The sequence below is a fragment of the Felis catus genome, chromosome C2, assembly GCF_018350175.1.
Source record: "Felis catus isolate Fca126 chromosome C2, F.catus_Fca126_mat1.0, whole genome shotgun sequence".
NCBI lineage: Eukaryota > Metazoa > Chordata > Mammalia > Carnivora > Felidae > Felis > Felis catus.
This window is the reverse complement of record NC_058376.1, coordinates 144,350,307-144,369,611: the sequence shown is the minus strand read 5'-3', so window position 1 is coordinate 144,369,611 and position 19,305 is coordinate 144,350,307. Positions and strand designations below refer to the sequence as shown.

General features: G+C 41.7%; 1 protein-coding gene and 1 long non-coding RNA gene across 13 annotated transcripts in view; one reads left to right on the top strand and one right to left on the bottom strand.

Moving 5' to 3' along the window:
- Window positions 1–19,305, bottom strand: part of RBMS3 (RNA binding motif single stranded interacting protein 3) — a 1,326,374-nt gene that overhangs the window by 1,288,462 nt on the left and 18,607 nt on the right. The gene's annotated exons all lie outside the window — the stretch shown is intronic.
- LOC123379764 lies at window positions 1,903–17,320 on the top strand. The gene is made up of 3 exons (XR_006584647.1): window positions 1,903–2,194; window positions 12,034–12,327; window positions 15,255–17,320. It is a non-coding gene; the product is annotated as an uncharacterized LOC123379764 (long non-coding RNA).

Here is a 19,305-nt window from a genome sequence, read left to right as displayed (position 1 = left end):
GTTCACCAGTTGGCTCTCCGGCTTTACAGATTATGGTCAGGAGTTTGTGAGTTTATGAATCCACATCGAAGAGAAGACACCACCAGCAGTGCCCTGACAAATGAGTGTCCCGAGCCTACTGGGATTGGGCCCAGAATGTGACAAATTCACAAAATTAATGCCATCCTGTGATGAGATCCCCAGCAGGTTTGGGGCAGGAAATCCTGGACAGTGTCACTGACTGAGTTCGATCCTTTTCTTTTTAGTGAAATGCCCATCATTACCCAACTTACGGTCTCTAATATTCCATGGCTTCCCAAAACAGTTTTAAAAAAGCAAAAAATTACAGAAAATAAAAGCCTAAGGTCATACAGTTAACCTATAAAGATTTCATTACACCACCCTTTACTGCTACCCTACAAAGAGATTCCCCTGAATATAACAATTCAGGACATGCTTTATTTGCACGTCTTCATGCTATTCTGCTCTTCAGATATGGATTACAGAATCTATAGTGCTTTTTTTTTTTTTTACTTCAAAGTCACTAAAACTAAAAGCTCTGCTCTCTTCTTTAACATTATGCATTTAAGAACAAGCCACCATTGGAAATAAAATATCCTAAATGCTTCTTCAAATAGACGGTCCGTGTTTTAGCAAAACAGGGCAGTTCCGCTTAATCCTGTTTCTTTTGAAGACAAAGTGCTTTTAAATTCGATCGTTAAAAATGGGTCACCTGCAACTGTGTCGATTTCCTAATTTATTCATTGCCTTAACCTTGACATGCCTACACACACCAGGCAACCTGTTCACAGACAATCCGTGTCAGAGTTTAAATCTGGGGGGAAAGCATCCTGAATGGTCTTTAGGACACAGAGGTGGGAGGCCAAACCCTAGGACGTCATTACAGCAAAGGGCTTAAGACCAAGGACTGAGCCTTGACGCAGAGATTAGAATCCTACTTTTGTTGTATAAGAACTACTGCCCTTGGCATGTTATTTAACTTCTCTGAATATCAGTTTTCTCACCTATAAGTGGGAATAATTTTTTTTTTAAAGCTAACATTTGAGCAAATCACTGTGTTTCAGACATTATTCTGATTAGGGATTTAAGCCTCACCACTTTAGAATGAAGGTGGTATTATTATTACTGCCATGTCACAGACGGGGAACTTGAGCTTCAGGAAAACTGGAAGGCTTGCCAAGGACACCCAGGAACTGGCAGATGTGGCACTGGAACCAACTTGCCTCCTTAGTCGTTTTACTTATTACCTCCCAGGGTTGCTGACATAATTAAATGAGATGATACACGAAAAGCACGTCACACAGCATGCATTAAGTGCTCAGGAATTAGAGGTGTTATTTCAATTTTTATTTATCAAATATTATTTTATTTGATGCTGAGGTGAAAAGAAATGTTAGTCCTTGAAATTATGTTACTCCTTGCATTGGTAACATTCCTGTTTAGGGAGGGAAAATATTACTGACACTACTATAATGGTAGTGGCAATAATGCCATGATTAGTAACAAGGTAGTTTAAAGCATGGCTCTCAACTCAAAGGTCTGGGTTCAAAATCCAGTATCATGGAATGAATGCTGGTGGTATTCTTGCAAATTCAGACATCGAAGTCCTAACCCCAGATGAGACGGCATTTGTAGGTGGGGCCTCTGTGTGGTAATTAGGTTTCTATGAGGTCATGAGGGTGGGATCCTCATGACCCGAGTAGTGCCTTTATAAGTAGGAAAGACAGAGATCTCTCTCTTTGTGCCTCCACACCAAGGAAGGCAATGGGAAAACAAAGCAAGAAGGCAGCTGTCGGGACGCCTGGGTGGCTCAGTCGGTCACGTGTCTGACTGTTGGTTTTGGCTCAGGTCATGATCTCACTCACGGTTCAGTTTGTGAGGGGCTCTGCGCTGACAACTTGGAGCCTATTTAGGATTCTCTCTCTCCCTACCAACCTCTCTTTCTCTCTCTCTCTCTCTCTCTCTCTCTCTCACAAGAAAAAAAATATTTTTTAAAAAGAAGGGAACTGTCTACAAACCAGGAAGCAGGCTCTCATCAGGTACCAAATCGGCCAGCACGTTGATCTTGGACTTCCCAGCCTCCGTTACCGTGAGAAGCAAATGTCTGTTGTTTAAGCACCTGGTCTGTGATATTTGCCACAGCAGTCTGAATTGACCAAAACACCTGGTCTACTACGTTCTGGTGAGATCTTGGGTAAGTTACTGCACCCGTTGAAGCCTCATCTGTACAAGACCTTCTATTTCCTAGGACTAGAGTAAGAATTACATAAGCTGACACATCAAAAGCACTCAGCACCGTGCCCAGTGCAGAGTGAGGACTCTCCAAATATCAGCCATTATTTGAGGGATCACCGCCTTTCTCAACAGACTCCAAGTCTTTTTGTGTAAATCAAATATATGTCCAATGATAGGTGTGGGAGGTCATATACTAACAGAGGTTTCCAAAAACTCTTAGGTGGTATTACTTGTAAATCTCCAGAATGTTTTATCCTAGAAAAGGCCTTTCACCATCATTATCCTAGCAGGATTAAAACATTAGGTTTCTATGAGGTCATGAGGGTGGGATCCTCATGACCCGATTAGTGCCTTTATATGTAGGAAAAACAGAGATCTCTCTCTTTGTGCCTAGGAGCCGCACAGAGTTTTTCTGTGTTCTCGTTTTTCTTCCCATGTCCTTTCACTGAGCATTTTTTCTTGTTAATGAACTCCTTTCCAGAAGTAGGTCTTTGGATCATTCTTTTAATACATCAATTTCAAAACCATTCTCTGTGTTTCTTCCTATATTGTTTAATTCATAATGCTGCCTTCACATGTGTGGGTTTCATAAAGTTGTCCCAGAATGACACTCCATGAACACAAAGTGCCTGCTCTCAGTAGCATGCTTCTAGAATCTTCTTTGGTTCCTCACTTGGAGATGACTCCATTCCTTGTCCTTTGCCCAACCCTAGCCTGAGATAAGGTCCATCTCATGTCCTGGAGATTTCATGTTTCCTTTACCTCATAGTATCTGAAGTCAGAAAAACCAAATCACCAGCCATTGAGAAGGAGAATGGGTGGCACAGAGGAAGTTATCTGCTATGGTGCAGACACCGTTCATGCTTAGGCTGAATTTTTCATCTTTCAACCAGTTGAGTTGCTATGGCGCACATCGAGCCTTAGAACGGTCTTTATTTCTCCCTAGCTATTTTAGCTTATTAAAAAGTCTTTACTATCCCATTTTCTTTTTGCCCTGTAGTCTTTGGACCTCATTAGAAATGTTTATTCTTGAGAATATAAGCTTTTGCCATACAGTCGGAAAATATTGAACTTCTCCCCTTTAATCGCCAATTAGCATTTTTTTGTTGTTTCTCTTTTCTGTTGTTTATGCACTTTGTGAGTTAGACTCTAATTTCTCTGGAAAGAGGCTAAGCCCTCTCACCTGGATTTCACATGGGGAAAATGAAAGCAGGACATTTCAGCTTTCTCCCTCCCTTTCTCTTGTTAAATATTTAGGATAAAACACCAGTCCATTAAAAAGGAATCATTTTATCACATATAATGCTCCTTCCCAGAAAAGTGACTACATTATGCATCTTCTAGGCAAAACCACTTTGACAACAAAACTACATATTCAATTCTGGGTAATGACGGGGCCACAGGAGGGGGAAAACGAGGACGGTCTAATGGTCTGAATGCTTTCCTAGACAGCAAACAGTGGCCCCAGCCAGTCGGCTTGGCACGCCTAAGCCTCTCCTCTGAGGAAGCTGTCTCAGGTCACACAACATTGTTCCTAATGGATGTGTCCCCATCTGCCCTCTGCCCTATTTCTAAGGTGGACTCATAGTCGTGTCTCTATTCAGATGTCACTCCACCAGACTGTACTCAAAGCAGTAGTATTTATTTCATAATTGTTTAAAGCAAATCACTTTGTCCCCGATTGCAATGACTGCATTCTAAAGCATACACATTTTGTCTTCAGATCAAAGTTAAATCCACCTCTGTGCTTTGTCCATATAGGTTGATTCTGAAAATAGAAAACCAATAGACTACCTCTTATGATTTTTATAAATGTGTAGGTAGAGATTATTCACTTAAGAACCAAGGGGCCTGATGCACAAGGAATACCTAAATCACTTCCAGTCAGAGATGTTTTCAGACACCCACTCCAACTGACCTCGTACCTCTTTTCTAGATTCCTTCAATTCTTTCAAGCCTTACTCCTTTTTCATAACACTGAAAAACTACTATCATCTGCTCATCAACTTCCTAAATTTTTGCACTTCCAGAAATATCTTTCCTTTGCCTTCATGCTTGGTTGTTAATGTGACTGAGAATAGAATTGCAGCTTCAAAACCTTTCCCCACCCTCCCTGCATTGTGAAAACACTGCTTCTCCATCTTCCACCACCCAGGGTCACAATCAAATAAAGGTAGGATATCATTATAATTCTTGTGCCTTGGTAAATAGTTCATTTCCTCTTCTCTCTGGAAGCTTTTAGGGTCTTCTCTTTATCCTCAGAGCACTGGAATTGCCTTAGGATATATTAAGTCTACTACCATGACTTTTGTGACAGAAATCTATCCCAAACTACTCGGTTCGTAGTGCTAAAATCAGATGTGGCCTTATGGATGGTTTAAACAAGGCTGTTAGGTCTGGGTCTCTTTCTTCCCATCCTCAGACCTGGCCTCCTATGTGTTGGATTCTTTCTCAGGCTAATAGTCTCCTTAAAAAGAGCCCCTCTTTGTTTCATGGTCGCTGGGTCGTTAAGCACTGGAGACCTCAGAAAGGGTTAGAGCCAGTCTCTCCCAGCTTCTCCATGGATTCCCCAAGAAGCATTAATTGGCCAGTTCTAGCATAAGGTAGAGAAGCTATCAAAAAAGGTAAAAAGGCTGAAGAGACAACAGAAGTCTCCTAAGTTAGCACCGGGTTTTCTTTTCCTTCATTCTGTTTGGCACTTACTGAACCCTTTCAATCTAAAGAGTTATATTTCATCCACAAAAAAAAAAAAAGAAAGGAAGAAAAAAAAACTTTCTTCTATTATATTTTAGCTACAACCTCTCTTCTTTCTTACTGTCTCTTTCTGTAGCTCCCGCTAGAATCATACTGGATGCCTAGACAGCTGCTTCACATCTTAACACTATTTCCTGAATTTCTTTTTTACTGGACAGTGTGGAAGGTCTCCTTGATTCCATCTCCAAGAACACCATCAAGGTCTTCAATCCCATTTGATTTATTATTAAGCCCATCCATTGATTTTTGTTTTAATGTCAGCAAACTACTTTTTTTTTATTTTTAGACACTCTTGCCTCTTTTATGGATGAGAGCTCTTTATTTACTCTGAGAACATGAATTTGAATTTTTTTGCCCATTACTTGAATCATTTATTTTTAATTTAAATGAGTTGCTCTGCTCATCTTTGTTCTCTTGTGCTTTTTCTCTTGGTTTTCATCAAATATCTGGCAAACCTTGTTTGTCCATTCATATTTTTCAATATATGGTTTAAGACAGTTAGAATGAATTTACTTTAGATCTGTATACATTTGCTTACATGAGCATTTCTCCCTTAAATGGAGAGACTGAATACAGGTAGGCCAACGGAGTATGGGAGGATGTCAAAAGGCACACATCCTAGATTATGGTTGGACGTGGGGCAATCAGACATTGTGGTTTCGTGGTGTGGGGGCAGCCACAGTTACTATAGGGATAGAATAGTTTGCTAGAATTTTTTTCCTGGGCACCCACCCATACCTCTTGTTTTCCCTGGCATGTCTGTTGTAAAGATCAGGATTTCCTACACATATATGCCCGCTTCACATATAGACTCCTATATTCTCTCTGCGATCACTTTCTTTAGGAAAGACCTTTCACCTTAGCTAAGGGGCAGAAGCCCCTTCCTACAAGCTGTTCTGATTAACAAGGAATAGGGGGAATGACCAAAGGTCCAGGCTGTTAGAAACACCATTCTACACAATGAACAATTTTAATGATTGCTCCATGGCCCATTCTAGCTCTTTGTTGACCCCAGGCTTGAAGCTGCTCTGCGTTGTATTTCTACTGAGCTGTTGCCATTAATCTGATCACATCTGTTTTCTACCTTCTACATATTCTTCCAAAGTTCTGGCCACTGGCAGTAACTTTACTTTTCTCCTCACTGTTTCACTCTTTTTAAAATTATGTTTCAACAATTTTAATGGGAGAAGAGTTAGATGCAGATCATCAGTCTAGCATTTTGAGCCAGAGCCTCCATATACCAATTAAAGCCTACTGATTGACACACATTAAAATGATTGATCATGCTGGGTGACGGCAAATGTGTAAGATACAGGCACTTTGATCTTAGAAGAAAGGAGGCTGGGATATCTTTTTTGGATGGAATTTGACAGTAACTACCAACATGGTAAATGTCCGCAATCCGTGACTTTCTAATCCCACATTTATAACATACCCTACAGAAACACTAGCATGACGACTTAAACACATATTGTATAATTATGTTTACCAAGGCACTCTACCTACAAGCAAATAAATAGGCAATGGCATAAACAGGGCAATAGTTGGACAAACTACTGTACATCCATGAAGTGAGTAAAGAATGAGGCAAATCTATTTGTGATGACTGGGAAAGATGCCCACGATATGTGACTGACAAAAGCAAGTTGCACAAAGGTATGTTTTAGATGATCCCAATTAAAAAAGTAATAAAATAAAAACAATACATTACTAATGTGCCTTGCTACTATCCTAACATATTATGAAATGCTTCTAACATATTTCTTTTTTGTTCCTACTTTTCTTAAATTTTCAATCTCTGCATAACCAGACATAGTTAATGGCTATTGTCAATTAATATCAAGCAGTAACAATGCATGAAATGAAAGATTTCTCCAGAAAAAGAAGTGTTGATAGAATACACTGAGAAAACGTGTATTGTATGTTAGAACATTTTATTTCCTATAACGTTCATATTCACACCTCCCCAATTTTAGGTATCAAAATTTCATACCTAATGTCAGAGTACTTCATGCCACAATCTGAATTCATCTTCACTCAGGCAAAAGTGTTTCTCACCAAACAATTTCTATAGGACAATTTGCTAATTTCATCCAGAATCAATTTCTAGTTGCATATAATGTATCCAAAGGCAGTGTGCTATGCTCTCTTCCTCTTCCTATTTCTCCTCAAGCTCAAAAATGTCTTTGGACATTTTTCTTTTTTGAGAGAGAGAGAGAGAGCTTAAATGGGGGAGAGGGACAGAAGGGGGGAGAGAGAGAAAGAGAGACAGAGACAGAGAGAGAGGGAGGGAGGGAGAGTCTTAAGTAGGCTCCACATTCAGCACAGAGTCCAACATGGGGCTCAATCCCATGACCCTGGGATCATGACCTGACCTGAAATCAAGAATCAGATGCTCAATCGACTGGTCACCCAGGCGCCCCTTGAACATTTTAAAGTAAAGAGCAGCAGGACCAGAACTGGAATGTATTACATGAAGAGCAAAGTTTTTCCAGAAATTACAATAAACTTTAAACTTGTTAACTTCAACAGTGACATGTGAATAAACTCACAACGTGCAGAGGCACTTAAGTTTCCTAATGAGTCTGTCACAGGCTTTTTTCATTTCTGTTACAGTGCTTTTGTAGCATGTCTTTCGTCATTCTTTCTTAAACTTTCCATCTCTCTGTTTACGTTACTCATCTGTTCTTATAGGTTTTCTGCTTTTTCCATCAGAGCCCTTACAAGTTAATCATAGTTAGGCTTCTGAGTCTGATAATCCCAATATCCTTGCCAGTTCTGAGTTTAATACTGACGCTTGCTCCATTTCTTCGCACTATGTTTTCTGCCTTATAGTATGCCTTGTGGTTTTTTATTGAAAGGCCTTTGGTGAGGTGGTGGTGAGGACAGGAGGGGAAGCTTTCTGTAGCCCTGAGATTAGTCTTGACCTCTCACTGAGTCTGTACCCCTGGACAATGACCTCATGACATGCTTCTCGGTCCCCACCTCACCCTTCTTAGGTGAGACAGAAAGGCGAGACGGTGCCTACCTTCCTCCAGGTAGGTCACGCTTTGGTAAAACACCAGTCAGTTAGGCTTTGGTGACAGTTTCACTTGAGGGCAGGCAGAAGAGAATGCTCTAGCACAGTTCAAACTGGTGAGGTTTCCCCTCCCCCTGGCAGAAGCACACAGGGATTTTTCTCCCATCTTCACTGGAGAGCCTGGCAGTCTCCTGGAGATAATACACACAAGTCTGGGAGCTCCTCTAAGACCAGGGTCCCCTGGAACTCTTAACTCTCAGACTCTTCCACACTTAGCCTTCAGCAATTACAGTTTAGGTTTTCCAACTCTGCCATTAGTTCCCACAGAGGTTTCTGCTCTAAGTAGTAATTCTCTGTATTCACTTGTCTCTCCAATTTGGGAGACAGTGGTTTATCCTGTGACCTCGATTCTCTGACGGATCTAAGAAGAGCTGTTGCCTTCTAGTTGGTTCAGCTTTGCTCTTGTGTAGACAGGACTCCAAGCTCTTGCCAGACCAAGAAAAGGGGAAATTAAAATGCCCCTAATTCTAGATGGTTACTTGAATGTGTCTGTGATGTGAAACATCTATTCCTGTTATTTATTTTAAATATGACAAAATGAAAAGAGAAAATATTAAACAAATATATCCAAGAAATTAGCAGCAAGTCATGAGAAGTTAGTCTCTGACTATCAGACCAACACCTCTATTAATGCAATCAAACAACTCCAATGAGCCTGGAAACTTTTCCTGGCTATTCGAAACTGGTGGTAAGAAAGCCTTTAACTCTATCAAGCTGGGGTGGGATGGAAGAAGGATCCTACTAATTGTCTGCTTTTATTAAGAGTAAATTACTAATGAGATTAACAGCTGACTCCTTTAGATAGATAAGGAAGCTATTAAGAATGAGGGCAGCTTCCAAAATTATCAAATTAAACATATGCACGTACACACACACACACACACACACACACACACAAACACACACACTCATCACATCACATCACAGAAGGGGAGAAACAAAAGGCTAACAAATACAAGGGATGCTCAAATTTACTATTAATAAGAGAAATGCAACTAAATCCCATTGGGGGAAAATTTCAAGTGATGGTAAGAATGATTCTCATATATGTTTTTCATAAACCTGTTTGCACTGCTGATATAAGATAAACAGGTATAGCCATTCCAGAAAGCAATATGGCAGTATTTACACCATGTACATATGCTATAGCCAGGCAATCCAACCCTGAATATACGCGCACAAAGACATTCTGACACAATGGCGCATCGCTTGTGGTGGCTGGGATACGGAGGCGTTCTGGATGCCCACCACTGGGGAAATGAATCAGCAAAATGTGATGGATACACACTTGGAATATTCTGCAGCTGCAAGAAGCAAACCAGCTGTACACAGAACGTGGGTAGACGTTAGAGACCTCATCACATGGGGTAAAATATGAAACCAAATGAGAACCATAATACAAAACACAAAACAAGATGACACATTTTTTAAACTTTTTTTTAATGTTTTATTTATTTTTGAGAGAGACAGAGACAGAATGTGAACAGGGGAGGGGCAGAGAAAGGGAGACACAGAATCTGAAGTAGGCTCCAGGCTCCGAGCCGTCAGCCCAGAGCCCAACGTGGGGCTCAAACTCACAAGCCATGAGATTGTGACCTGAGCCGAAGTCGGACGCTTAACCGACTGAGCTACCCAGGTGCACCACAAGATGACACATTTTATACGTACTTTTAAGAATGGACACACTAGGGGTGCCTGGGTGGCTCAGTTGGTTAGGCGTTTGACTTCGGCTCAGGTCACGATCTCATGGTTTGTGAGTTCGAGCCCCACGTTGGGCTCTGGGCTGACGGCTCGGAGCCTGGAGCCTGCTTCAGATTCTGTGTCTCCCTCTCTCTCTCTGTCCCTCCCCGGCTCATGCTCTATCCCCTCACCCCCTCTCAAAAATAAATAAACACTAAAAATAAAATAAATTAAAAAAAGAATGGACACATTAAACAAAGCACATATGTGGAATAGGAAAGTTGAAAAGGGTCAAAAGGTGTTAAGGATCAAAGGTGGAAAATGAACAAAAAACAAGAGAGTGAGGCCTTACCTGGGGGAGAACAAAAAACACATGCACACCCTCTCTAGAAGATGTTCTATTTCACCCAACTTTTCAGCTTCTCTGGGACGTGCCAACTAACAGCAGATAGGGACCTTAGCCTAATTCTTTGTCTCTTACCTCTTCATTTTTCCCACATGCCCCACATCTACCTGCTGGGTTCTCAACCAAGTAATCATTTGCTTCCTGTGACTTGGTTCATCACAGAGAGATTCGGTTTCTTAAAAATTCAGAATTTTAGTAATCAGTAACACCTACTTCCACATTTCACAAATTCAGACTTGTTTTGTGATTTCAAAAGTGACACTTAAATACACTCGGAGCATTTAGGGGCACTTAAGGAAACTGTATAACCTGTGACACTCAATGCTCACTTGGATGTATCTGTAATTTGGAAGTATGTGTTCCTATTATTATATGGATGAGAAAATGATGAGAGAAAGTCTTGCTTATACAAATAAATCCAGTAATTTAGCAGCAGGCCACAAATGAGAAGCTAGGATCGCTGACTCTCAGACTAGGCCCCCTGTGAACAGGGTAAAGCCCAGGATGATAAAGAAAGGCCTGAGAGCTAGTTCCACAGTTAGGAACAGACCACAGGTCTCCAAAATCCTACGTCAGTGAGCTTTTTTCTTTCCGCAAGGTGCATATTTGCGATCAGGTGTCTCCCAAAATGGTCCCTTTCTGGTGAACCCAGTGTCTTTACTGTAAGTAACGATACACAGCCCTGTGATGCCTGCTGTTAATTGCCAAGGGGGGAGCACCAAAAACTCACCTATCAGTGATGGAAAAAGATACAGTCAAGGGTACAAGAAATCAGGGACTTTTGGAAAAGTAGTTGGTAGTTCCATACTTTCATATTTATCACATGAAATACAAAAAGGCAGAAGAATATTTACCTTTTAAATATTTTTCTACAACTGAATAAAGGCTTCAGTGTGGAAAGTCCAATACGATATAGCCATAGTTCCCTGAATTAAAACCCCTACCTTCTTTATTTATTAATCACATGTTGCCATCACTGTGGTACTAGAAAATTAAATTAGTTCTCACTGACAAACTACCTAAAGGAAAAAAAGAAAAAAATTGCAAAGGCCCCCCAAAATGTAACATAGTCCCAGAAGAGTGAGTTAAAATGTTCATTTTAGTTTCCCCGAGGTCTAAATTTCCTCAGGCACCTTCTGTGATCTTTTATTTAGAGGGAAAAATATTCAGCTACCGCCTATACTTTCTCCTTGAGGCATTTAGCCCCAAAGAAAGAGGAAACAGGGAAATATTTCTAAAGAAAGCCCAAAATTCAAGAAATGAAGAAACAGATTAAAATGGAAGTGATTTTTGCAAGAGGTTGAAAATGGTGTCATTTAGAGTAACCCTGGATATACAGATTCCTTGTGACTAACTGTAATCTTTCATAAAGCATTGGAATTTGTATTGATGGAAAAAGCTTCCAGCTATAAGAAAACAAGAGCAGCAGCAATAAACAACACTGATCTCTTTTCTCAAAGAAGCACTATTCATGGACAAAGGAATTGAAGTGGAAAAATAACTTCAGATTTCAATCTACTCTGTAGAGTGATTCACACAAACATACACAGAAAACGGGCTTAAATGATAATCACCTGAACAAAGTACAATAAACCTTGCGTAATGGCACATCTCCCTGGTCGAAGGGACTTCATGCACTTAGCAATAACCTAAAGAGGTCACCGAGAGGGGCATCTCATCTAACACAAGTCCACTTAACCACTTCTGCCAAAAGAGATTCTAAAAATGCTGAAAGGTCTCCAGATAAGACTCCAAAGTCACACCCAGGAACACATTTCAAAGCTCAATAGCCCACACTAGCAGGAAATGAGTCCAGGTAGGTAACTTAAATCACCCACCCTAGGGATTTAACTTGTTTCTTCTCTTTTTGATTTCCGAGGGTAACTGCTGATCCAGCTTCAGCGACAAGCTCTTGCCTTACTGGAAATGCATTATCAAATTGCTCTCAGGATGAGCTGCTGTTCTGCTTGACCTTTGCTTCTGGTTCTCCCTTTACAACACTCCAGACTCACCGGTGGCTCCCCAGGAAACCCTCTGCATCATGAAAATAAGTCACGTGCAGAGAAGAGCAAAGAGGCACCTTCATATTAATTGCAATGCACCTCGAAGTACATCATGGGGTCTCTGAGATATGCAGGAGTGGTGGAGGAAACCGAGAGCAATTCTCAAAAGGGTATAAGAAGACCCAACGATTCCTTTCTAAGTATTTACCCTAAAGATATTCCCTAACATCAACATTTATTTACTAATAGTACAAACATCTATTTGCAAGGGTGTTCACTGCAGCCCTACTTATAATAGGGAAAAACTAGAAGCAACCTAAAAGTCCAATATTAACGGCATAATTGTTTAAAATTATGAGCACATTGAGTGGAATATTATTCATCCGTGAAAAGTAATCCTGTTACATGAGTACTAACACAAATATTTTTATGATGCAGTATATTATATTAAGAAAGTAGGCTGGGTGCCTGGATGGCTCGGACGGTTGAGTGTCCGACTTCAGCTCAGGTTATGATCTCACGGCTCGTGAGTTTGAGCCCCGCGTCAGGCTGTGTGCTAACAGCTGGAAGCCTGGAGCCTGATTCGGATTCTGTATCTCCCTTTCTCTCTGCCTGTCCCCTGCTCACTCTCTCGCTCTCTCTCTTTCTCTCTCAAAATAAATAAACAATGAGGGGCACCTGGGTGGCTCGGTCGGTTAAGCATCCGACTTTGGCTCAGGTAATGATCTCGTGGTTCAGGAGTTCGAGCCCCACGTCGGGCTCTGTGCTGACAGCTCGCGGAGTCTGGAGCTTGCTTCAGAATCTGTGACTCCCCCCTCTCTCTGTCCCCTCCCCAGCTCATGCTCTGTGTCTGTCTCTCAAAAAATAAATAAACATTAAAAAAAATTTTTTTAAATAAAAAAAATAAACATTGAAAACAAAAGTAGATTGTGGTACTACAGGTACAGACTTCTGATTTATGTTCAAGTGTATATATATTTGCATGTGTGTCTAAAAATACCAGTCCAGAAAAATACATACCCAGATCCTGGTAGTGGTTATTTGCTGGGTAATAAAATTTTGATATTTTTGCCCCTATATGTTTACCTATGAATATTTTCCAATTTTTCTCTGAAGTGAGCATATACTGCTTCTGTAGTAGAAAAAAAAATCTAGTAGTTATTTTATCCTTGGAAACTTCTTAAGGAAGACAACTTGCTGCTTTGTACAAAACTAAGTAGAAAAACACAACAGTGCAGACAACAAAGAAAGTAGGGTCTAGACAAGGGTCCATCCCAAAATGGGGGATGTGGCAAAGACATGGCAAATGAAAAGATAAGTGAGGGTTGAGAGTCAACGGCTTCTCTTCTGTTCTGCGTGACTTCTCTAAAGCATTTGACACTCACTTCTCTAGAATGTCACTCCCGGTTGGTTTCTTCCCATCCCCTTGCCTGTCCCTTCAGTTTTGGCTTCCACCGCTCTACATGTTACCTCAGGCTAACGTCTGCTCTCGCTCTGTAACTGTGTGCTCCACTAATCTCTCTTCTGGCCCTCAGAATGAATGTCCAATGTCCACAAGTCCTGCAGACCCATTCAGCTCCACATGTCGAAAACCAAATTCCTCACCCTCTCTCCACCAGCCTGCTTCTTTCCCAGGATTCCTTCTCTCTTTTCAATGACATCATCATGCACCCAAAATAGACATCTCGAGGTTATTTTTAACTCCTCCCTAATATTCTTCAAACAATTTAGAACAAATTATGTCCAGGGCGCTTGGGTGGCTCAGTTGGTTGAGCATCTGACTTCGGCTCAGGTCAATGATCTCGCAGTTCATGAGGTCAAGCCCCACGTTGGGCTCTGTGCTGACAGCTCAGAGCCTGGAGCCTGCTTCGGATTCTTTGTCTCCCTCTCTCTCTCTGCTCCTCCCCCTCTCACACTCTGTCTCTCTCTCAAAATTAAACATTAAAAAATTTTCTTAAAAAAAGAACAAATTATATCCACCATCTAAATACCGCTGGTATCTGTTATCTTCTCTTTTTTTCTCGCAGCCCTAACCCAATCCTCCATCATCCCTAACCTGCATCTGATACCTCTTCCTCCTTTCTAGTTCAAAACATATGTTCATTATTTCATCCTTGGGCAAGGCGATCTAGTACCCACCCCACCCCTGTTTAAAACAAAGTCCAAACTGCTTTCTGCTCTGTACAAGGCTCTTCAAAATCCAGTTCCAACTTATCTATCCAGTTTAACCATCCCCCCATCACCAACAACTACATCATGCCCCCCCAAATACACACACTCCAGACCCACCAAGTCTCCACCGAGTCCCCAAGCACGAAATGCATGCCGTGTCCACGTGTCCCTGCATCCCATTGCTACTGTCTGTAAACTCCCCTCTCTCTTCTCTGCTTAGAGTCCATTCTTTAGCATCTTTCTCAATACTCTTTCCTCTCTGATAATGAAGCCTCAGCCTGACTCCTGTGTGGTCATATTTTCCACCTTACTTTCACATTACACACATTCCTCTTATACTCTTCATCCCCCTTCTTAAGCTGCTCGTATCCCCACAGGAGACTATGAATTGGGCCACTGCCCCGGTCCTCTGCGGAAGTTAGGAAGGCTAAGTACTCACTTCCCCAGTCTCTCTTGCAGCTAGGGATGGTGCTCACAGGACATAGCCCGGCTGATGAGGCATCAGCACAAAACTGCTAGGCAATCTCTGCATAATTGTTGTGTTTTCCTGAGAGTAGAAGAAAAAAAAAAAAAAACAGCTAACACCTCCCTCTGCTTCTCACCTTGATATCTGGAGCTGCAGAAGCTATCTTGTCAACATGAGGGCAAAAGCAAGAGCACCACAGATATTACAGCCCCAATGTCACACAGCTCCTGAACAACACTGGCAGTCACCAATCTGCAGACTTATTAGCTGAGAAAAATCAACCATGGTTTTTCTAGCTATGTTTCACACTGTCTGTTGCCTGCTACCTTCCGAACTGATATTTTTATCAACCAATTAACGTAGCAATAACTACTGGAGACCTACCAGTCTCCTGACACTATACTATTTTTATTTGTTTTGCTTTCTCTAATCTTTAGGTGTCATCCTTTCTATTTGCAGAATCGAACGTTGACGTGCTGAAAAATTAAGTAATCTCTCAAACATCACACGTAGCTGTGAAGTTTCTGAGCCAGGATTCCAACCCAAAAGAGCTGCCTGATTTGAAAGATTGTCCTTTTCACCACTTTTGAAGATGGATGCAATGAAGCTAGACCAAGAAAAGAGTTGCTGAAGACAACATGGGTTTGTGAGCCCAGCAAATGAGAAAATCCGTATCAGCTAAATCCATTTACTAGTTTACTGTTGACTTAGTAGTGGGGGATAGAAAAAAAAAAAAAAGCCTTGCTAAAGGTGGTAATAGAGGAATTCTTTCTAGGCTGCCCTCACAAGAATTATCAATCCTGCCACTATTTGTCACAAGAGATTGGATTCCCCTCTTTAAAGCCAAAAATGGTTACTGCCCAGTGCTCCATTCTCTTCAAGATGCTTGCAAATTCATTCACAAAGGAGACCCGCGTTCAAAGGAAGAGTAAGGAAAAGGTTGTTTAAAGCATTTGTGAGCAAAGGCACCACATGAAAGAAAATGCCTCTGCTCAGAGAGTGAGGAGGCCATATTTGGGATCAGGAATGATTTTAAAAGGAGTAGGAAAACACCGCCATAGTGTGATTTAAGGATCGAGAAATGCGTGAGTTAATTTAGCCTAGAGATAGGAGACCAAAAAGACAAATACCCTCCCCATATTACTCTTAGTCTGATGCACACCATATTGTGGAAGAAAGGCAAGAGCGATGTACCAGATGGCATATATTTAAATCTCGGTTCCACCACTAACTGTGCCCTGCTCTCTGAAACACAATTAGCTTAATGGTCAAATGAGGGCGATACACTTACCTTCTCAGGTTTCGTGAGGATTATTAAATGAGATAACAGATAAGCAAAGCACTTAGGTCAATGCCTGGCCCCAGTAAGCGTCAGGTAAGTGGTGTGGCCGATGATAACAATAGCAATTAGAAAGCAATGACAACAGCAATTGCTCAGAAGCACCACAACTAGATGGTGATCATGTCAACACTGGGGACAAAACACGTGGTTTAGACATGCAAGTGGTAATACTACGGGGCACAGGGACACACAATTAAGTCCAAGAACACTTTGGGTAAACAAGGCTGACTGCTTCCTGTGGAAGGGTTGATATCTTGAAGACCTCACATTATTCTAGAATAATCCTAAAAAAAAAAAGATGCTGGGCATTTATGTTTTATCAGTCCAAAGTGGTGGCTCCTACCCCTACCACTTATCAATAGCATAAACAGCTTGCGATGGACTTGACCACCAAATATAAAATTCTGTGTTTCATGCTAAAATTTTTACAATGGGTTTGGGTTCACATTATTTTCACCTGGACTCATAAAGTGAAGTAATATTAACTTCTGTCACAAAATCTCACATATGCATATTTTCAGATCTCATAAAATGTGACGGTTCCCAGGCAGGCCAAATTCTGAAGTCTGGCATCTCAACTGAGTAGACATAGTTGTCTCTCTATCAAAAGCCATCCCAACACCCAACCCCACTCCTGCAGAACACACCTATATCTGGGAAGCTGATGCCCCATGAGGTCACATTTCTCAGCTACCTTGGACAAGCCATAGCCTGTGACAAATTCTGTCCTACAGAATCTTAGTGACGTTGCCTCCTCCACACTCTTATCCCTTCCTCAGACTGGATGCAAAGGATAGTCTGGCCTTCAGGGATGGCAAACCATCAGAGGGAAGGAGTGTGGATCCCTGCCTCTCAGTGCATGAAGAGAAGCCACCACTGACTGATAGGAACATGAGTGAGAAATTAAGTTTTATCGTGTTTGAGACATTATACATCTTTAGGTCTTTTCTTTCTTTCTTTCTTTCTTTCTTTCTTTCTTTCTTTCTTTCTTTCTTTCTAACAATAGTTCAAGAGAACAATAGTTCTCTTAGGAGGAAAGCTACACAAAAGAGTTGAGTCCATAGGACCAGTAGGGACACTTAAGCAACCAATGAAATCTAGATACATGTAATTGCACACCTTTAGGAGAATGTTTAGAAATTGAACAACTGGCCTCCACTACAATGTCCAGCCAGTATACCTGACAGGTGTTACTAACAGAGAGAAAAAAAAAAAAAAACAACTCTGAATCCATCGGGTGTATGCTAAGTGTCATATCTGTTTATGTGAAAAGCCTAGGGTAGTTATGGCTTCCATAGGTTTAGAAAGGATCTCTGCTGCAGTTTCCATCTCCGTGCAAATGAAAACTCAGGACAGGTAGTCATTTGAAGAATCCTTCCAAGTAGCTGGCCATAGGAGCCCAGCTCCGAGATTCTCACCTCTTGGTATTCACACCTTGTGTTATCTCCTGCCACACCGAAGAGGGCTGAGCTGTGTAACCAGTAGGGTACTGCAAACATAACACAGTGTGACTTCCCAGGGTAAGTCATAAAGACACTGTGACTCTCACTTTCCTCTCTCTCCGAGCATTTGTTCTGGGAGAAACCTGCTGCCATGTCATAAGGATAACCAAGCAGCTTTAAGGAGAAATTCACATGGCCAGGAGCTCAGGCCTCCTACTAACAACCAGCACTAACTTGGCAGCCACATGACTAGGCCATATTAGAAGCTGGTCATCCAGGGGCACCTGGGTGGCTCAGTCAGTTAAGCATCCGACTTGGGCTCAGGTCATGATCTCACAGTTCGTGGGTTCAAGCCCCCGCATTGGGCTCTGAGCTGACAGCTCAGGACCTGGAGCCTGCTTCAAATACTGTCTCCCCCTCTCTCTGCCCTGTCCCCGTTCGTGCTTTCTCTTTCTCTCTCTCTAAAATAAATTAAAAAAAAATTAAAACTTTTTTTTTTAAAGCTGTTCATCCAGCCCCAGTCAAGCCTTCATACTGCTGCAGCCCTAGCTAACATCTGTGTGCTACAACTCCTTGAGAGACCCTGATCTGCTAAGTTGTTTGAATTCCTGACCTACAAAAACTGGGAAATAATAAATGCTTACCAATTTTAAGCCACTAATTTGGGGGGGGGGGGGGCGGGTAGATTTTGTTATGTAGCAGTAGATAACCAATTCATTAGCTTGTTTTAGAAGAAGAGAGAAAGGAATAGGGAAGGAGAGCAGAGGGAAGGGGGAGGGTAGGAGGAGGGAGAAGAGGGAGCTAGATAGCTCTACCTAAGGCTGAAAAGCTTTGCCTACCTCTAGTTGTTTTTAATGTTCCCTGGAATGGGGTGGTTCAGTCAGTTAAGCATCCAACTTCAGCTCAGGTCATGATCTCACGGTTTGTGAGTTCGAGCCCCGCATCGGGCTCTGTGCTGACAGCTCAGAGCCTGGAGCCTGCTTCTGATTCTGTGTCTCCTCCTCTCTCTGCCCCTGCCATGCTCATGCTCTGTCTCTCTCTGTCTCTCAATAATGAATAAACATTAAAAAAAAATTAAGGTTTCCTGGAAATAGGGAGGACTGTGCCAGAGGTCATGGAAGTAATATATTGGGTTTCCTTCAACCCAGTCATATGATGAAATCAGTTCTGTACGTGTAACACACTCTTTTGAACATGGCAGCAAAGACTTTATTCATGAACTGATTACTGGCTCATCTGAACAGAAAATTCAAAGGTTTCTTTCTGTGTGTGTGTGTGTGTGTATCCTGGTGGACTGGAAAAAAACATGGCTAATTGAACATAGCAGATACTTCATTCAGGAAATCAGACACTATTTCTTAAGAGCCTCACATTTCACATAAAATGAAGACTTCAAGGCAATTTTATGCTCGTGCTGCTACACGGGACACTGAGTCTCTCCCATCCCATGATTGAGAACCCTCACACAAGGCTACTTCAGTTTTATCTTTCTTGACTGAGGGCACTTAAGAGGTGGGGGCGGGGATCTCAGTGCCTCCACATAGCGACTAGCTGGCTTGTTGGAAATGTCACAGTGTTTGATCACACTGGCATGATTACTGAGGACTAGAAAGCAAGGAACTTACAGTGGCTCATTTCTCTCTTTACAGTTTGCAGGAACCGTCACTCGCCCTTACGTTACACTAGCTGACACACTGGCGAGGCCTAATAGCGGAACCCCACATCA